Source organism: Botryllus schlosseri, chromosome 5 (assembly GCF_051294905.1).
Source record: "Botryllus schlosseri isolate E-star chromosome 5, Bs_hap1, whole genome shotgun sequence".
Classification (NCBI taxonomy): domain Eukaryota; kingdom Metazoa; phylum Chordata; class Ascidiacea; order Stolidobranchia; family Styelidae; genus Botryllus; species Botryllus schlosseri.
The window spans coordinates 1,536,217-1,541,950 of record NC_137240.1 but is presented as its reverse complement, the minus strand read 5'-3'; the positions used below and the strand labels follow the sequence as shown (position 1 = coordinate 1,541,950).

The window sequence follows — 5,734 nt, the reverse complement described above, 5'->3', positions numbered from 1 at the left end:
GACGAAACAGTAGTACCGGTAGACTACTGGACAAGTTACTATTCTGCGCTCGAAATTATTGGACCCCGATATCCCATAGAATATCTATATCCCCCACATACTAAGATATGCCACCAATTTTCATCTTTTTTCCATTTTATTTTATCTTCTGTTAGTTTTAAGCAATTGGTTCATCATGACCATTTTACATGTTGGATGGATTTAGGCCTACGTGTTCAAGGTCAAAGCGTGTTGTTTGATTGAATGACCGCTACAAGTCATCTCGGCTCATTCCTACCGAGTCATTTATGGCAATCTTGTGATTATTATGAAATTATTACATAAAGTATGCCAAAAACGTCATCGCGATCGCTTCGCCCACCTAGTTCGGCCAAGTCACGGTCGGAATAAGCCTGGTCATGGAAACACGGCCGACATGTACAACGCATGCGTCATGGCCTTTCGGCCGACTGTCGGCCGTGCATGGAAACGCAGTATATGAGCTCTTATGGAAAAGGGTTGAAAATGAAGGTTTTTAGCAAAATGACATTGAATTGGGGATAGCTGGCTTTAGTGAATGGTAATACCGTAGAGCTAGTACGTATTTGCAGTGTTATAACCTAGAATAAACCTGAATGGTGGCAAGCACGCATCAGCACGGTATGTCCAAATGAATGGATTTCTGACAACTTTTCGGATGAAACAACTATTGCCTAATTATCATTAGTCGTAAACAATACTATAGGATTGTCGTACCGAATAGCATGTATTAGAGGAATCTTGAGTCAGGATAGGTGGGGTATTCATTATGTGTGCTCATTGTTATATGCGTTATATTTAGGGAATCATATATGGAACAGTCTATCACTATCTAGCAAATTATACTGTTACACTCAGGGTTGTAATAACTCGACTCGAGTCACGATTTTATGATGACTCGACTTGACTCGAGTCATTTTCTTAAAATACGGAAATGACTCGACTCGAGTCAATCTGTGTATTGACTTGACTTGGACTCGAGTCATTGTGCATGACTTGAACCAAGTCATATGACTCGAGACTCAGACGGTCAAGACCGACATTTCATTGTAATTTCGAACAATAGTAAAGTAACCACACTATTGGGATTTCTTCTATTGGTACTGATACTTGAAAACGCGACCAGAAACTGCTAAAAATGTGGAAAATTAGTATTATGAATGCGAACCATTCGATATCACCAAACAGAGTTATAAAAAGTGGATTTAGCAAGACTTTAACTGGCAACTGGTCAGTCGACACAATGACTTGGACTCAACCCGAGTCATGGTGGACTCGGCCCTCTGATCGCTGACTTGGACTCGTACTTGACTCGGTGGTGAATTGAAAATGACTCGACTTGAGTCAAAACTATAAAAGTGAGATTGACTTGTGACTTGGTTACAACCCTATGGTTACACTGGACACTTGTCTGCATATTCTATAATCAACATATTACTATGATATATGTGTTAGGCAACGTGATCCGACCCCAGCTAAAATCGTCATTTTTTGTTCTAGCTCATGTATTGAATCAATCAGGATAAATGCCGGATAAACACAGTGCTAAACTGCTAATAGCCTATGGGTGTAACTTGGAGATTGCTACTCAGACCGTTCCCGGTGTGCGCTTCTACCTTTCCCAGAGCCAATAACATGCATGGAAGAATGTAAAATCTGGATAAAGGCATGTGGACTTCCTTATAGTCATCTGAATTCTCATTTTATTGATAAAATGACGTATGTATTATTGTACCAAAAATACTGAATCGTCACATAATTTGGTAGATAGAACAATGAGTCCAAACTGAAATGCAGTCACACCGCATTCGTTGTTGATGCCACAATCGGCTTGGTGTGTGTCTCATATTATTCCGCTCCAGTGTTGTTGCTTGATGGTGTAAAATGGATTGAAATTGTTGAAAGCAATATATTCAATGATGAAATGGATAGTTGATGACATTGGTAGGGGTCGACATGAGTCGGACGAGTACGCCTTGATGGGTGCCTGTACAGCAGTGTTGCTCTGTAAAATAAACATATTATATATTTTGTGCAGGCTCGATGGATATCTTTTATGAAGCTGCAGAAAGAGAAAGTTGATGGATAAAATGCAAGAAAATCAAATTTCTGGAAGAAGTATAGAAGCACAAAACAGGAAACTCTTCCAGGAAAATTACAAATTGACGAACAATTTTTGCTAGTGAAGTTCAGCTCTCAGAGCACCATAGTGTCAAAAGATGTGGAGAAGCTGATGAAATTTTATACTGGACTACATTAAATTCTTTCTGAATTGCCCGACTTATCCTACTGAAGTCAAATTCCTAATATTGTAGTAAGCATAGTATTAAACCATTAGGTGAACCGTATGTAACTGCTTCATTAAATTCCGATTTGGCTATGTAGAGATGTGGTTCTTAAAAATGCACCATTTGCATTCATTCACAAATTTGTAAATCTAGAATGATTATTGACTGTACTGAACTGATGAAGACACACCCCGCCGTGCTCATTGTGATTACATTCACACTATTTTTCTGTCTATAAATCACATACAACTTTGAAAGGATTGACGGATTGTGGTGCACTAACTTTTGTGCGAGAACCAGTGTTGGGATGACTCGAGTCATGACTTGACTTGAGTCACTTTGCTAAAATGACTTGACTTGACTCGGCATGTCAGAAATGTGGATTGACTAGTGACTCGGAGCAAAATTCATCAGTCAATTTCAAGTCATCAAGTAATCGGTGTCAATAAAAACCACGGTATCTTGCATGCCATATGTTCGGACTGTTCACGAAACGCTGGTGTAACCCGTGAGAGCGACCAACCATTCAACGATCGTGCGTTTTACTGAGCCTTCATTGTTCTCTCACAAATATATTTTTATCGCAAACGAATCTTACAGCTTACGTTGTCGTAAACTAGTATAGTAAAGTAATTTAATTGCAAAATGTCTATTTTTGTTCTATATTTTTACCGTAACCAAACGTCTTGTTTTATTGAAATTGATTGGAATATAGTTTATATAGTCCTTAACCATTGACGCAGGCTCGAATTGTATCATATCAATTTGTAAATGGGTAATGTATTGCATCTTATCAATTCATTTCTCTATTCTCAATTTTGGATGTTAACTTTAAACTGAGGCTATGCAATGACGTAGTTTAGCAGTTCTACGTATACGTGAGCGATACAGCGCCTTCTTGTGTGTATAACTCTATATTCGTTCATTGGTTCGAAATCAATGGCCACACAATCTGTATTTCAGACAGCTAGCAAAATGCAATGACGTAATCATGCCTCATACTTCAAAAAGGCAACTTGACTTGAAATGTGACTTGACTCGTGGCTTGACTTGACTCGATTCACCTCCAAAAATCAAGTGACTTGACTTGGCTCAAGTCACCTTCGAAAATCGATTAACTTGACTTGACTCGAGTCAAAATGTGCAATGACTCGAAATGACTCGTGACTCGAAGGTAGTGACTTGATCCCAACACTGCCGAGAACTATTCACATGGAGCTATGGTGCACCAAGAGATGCTATCATGGCAGAAAAGGGATTCGCCATTGAGCCTGAAATCAAGAAATTAAATCTAGATTTTAATATTCCTGCACATGATTTGGCATATCGTCAAATGTCGGGGCCAAACTGTTCCACAACAAGAAAGATGGCGAGACATCGTATTTATATTAAACAACTGATCGGAAGAATCACGGAGTATGAAATTTTGTCCGGTGTCATACTATGCAGCATTGTGTATCAACTAACCGAATATGGACTAATTGCTTACTCTAATTCAAGATTAAAAATTGAAATCGTAATCGTATCGTAATGACTAATAGCATGCTACAGATCCTAATTGCATGTTGCCATGGTCAGTGTGTACCAACAGTGCATGTCTTTGTCTATACATACAATATTCCAGTGGTGTGGTGTGCATTGAATCTCATTTAGATGCCCAATTTATTGAATGAACAGTTCTCCAGGGAAAGATGTTGTAAAATTATGTAATGTTATAAAATCGAAGACACCAGATACACCAAAATCTACCTTGAGGCAGGAGTTGATGGGTTGCGAGTACGGTCAAGAGATGGCTTGGCAATCACGATCGAGCTCACTGATGCTGATGCAAATCACAATGTATGTCTTTCAGCCCTTGTAGCTTCAGGTGTTGGATTGTCTTGATCCGTCCATACTGCATATGCATGAGAGCATATCAGAACCTAATCTGAAAATAAAACCATGGTTACAATATCTATTGCATGAGTTTCTAAAGAAATGCCTTTTTCCTTACTTACCCTGTCTTACAAGTGCAAGACGAATCAATATTAGATTTTCCGAGATATTTCCATCGGGTGTGGTATCTCACTTTTCTGCAAGTTGCGATAACATTGGATGTTCACTAGAATATTGCTTCCACAATAAGAGTGGATTGTCTCCTCAATCTTTATTCCTAAGTCGTGTACGTAGCACTCCATGAAATACTTCGTAGGTTTCTCCGCGGTGTTAGAAGAAAATACTGTTCCACTCAAATCCAAAAATCCGAAAGAATATCCATAGCTTACAATCAATATATACCAAAATTGTACTGTGTGGCAGCAGCTATATTTTTCTAGCATATATTTCTGAACACGAGATATGCTTGGAAATTTTACTCGTGACCTGAGCCTATGAAATCGTCAAGTATGCATTACGACAATCCAGTGTTGGGATCAAGTCACTACCTTCGAGTCACGAGTCACTTCGAGTCATCGCAGATTTTGACTCGAGTCAAGTCAAGTCAATCGATTTTCAAAGGTGACTCGAGTCAAGTCAAGTCACCCGATTTTTGGAAGTGACTCGAGTCAAGTCGAGTCGAGTCAAGTCAAGTCACGAGTCAAGTTGCAATTCAAGTCAGGTTGCCTTTTCGAAGTATGAGGCATGATTGCGTCATTGCATTTTGCTAGCTGTCTAAAATACAGATTGCGTGGTCATTGATTCTGAACCGTTGAACGAATATAGAGTTAAATATACAAGCAAGAAGGTGCTATATCGTTCACATTTACATAGAAATGCTAAACCACGGAAGTAATTACATAGCCTCAATTTAGTTACCAGCCAAAATAGAGACTATAGAAACGAATGAATAGGATGCAATGCATTACCAATTTACAAATCGATATGATACTATTCGAGTCTGCGCCAATGGTTGATGACTATATTAACTATATTCGAATTCAATTTCAACGAAACAAGAGGTTTAGCTAAGGTATAAGAACAGAGAACAGAATTATACATTTTGCTATTGAATTACTCTACTATACTAGTTTATGACAGCGTAAGCTGTATGCTTTGATCACTTCATTTGTGGTCAATTTATTTGTGAGAGAACAATGGAGTTTCAGTAAAACGCACGATCATTGAATGATTGGTCGCTTTGACGGGTTACACCTGCGTTTCGCGAACAATCCGACCATATGCATGATTGAGTGATTTTATCGACACCGATTACTTGATGACTTGAAATTGACTCGTGCATTTTGCTCCGAGTCACGAGTCAATCCGCTTTTCTGATACGCCGAGTCAAGTCAAGTCATTTTAGCAAAGTGACTCGAGTCAAGTCAAGTCATACGAAAAGGTGACTCGAGTCTGACTCGAGTCAAGTCATGACTCGAGTCATCCCAACACTGCCACAATCCTATAGTATAGTATACATCAATCGTTGCTTAATCCGAAAAGTTGTCAAAACT

General features: G+C 38.9%; 1 long non-coding RNA gene across 1 annotated transcript; it reads right to left on the bottom strand.

Annotated features, from left to right (window-relative positions):
* Nucleotides 1-1,596: 1,596 nt before the first annotated feature.
* LOC145439613 (uncharacterized) lies at nt 1,597-4,622 on the bottom strand. Its single transcript, XR_013915299.1, has 3 exons — nt 4,304-4,622; nt 4,056-4,233; nt 1,597-2,023 (listed from the first exon to the last, which is right to left on the bottom strand). It is a non-coding gene; the product is annotated as an uncharacterized LOC145439613 (long non-coding RNA).
* Nucleotides 4,623-5,734: the final 1,112 nt, after the last annotated feature.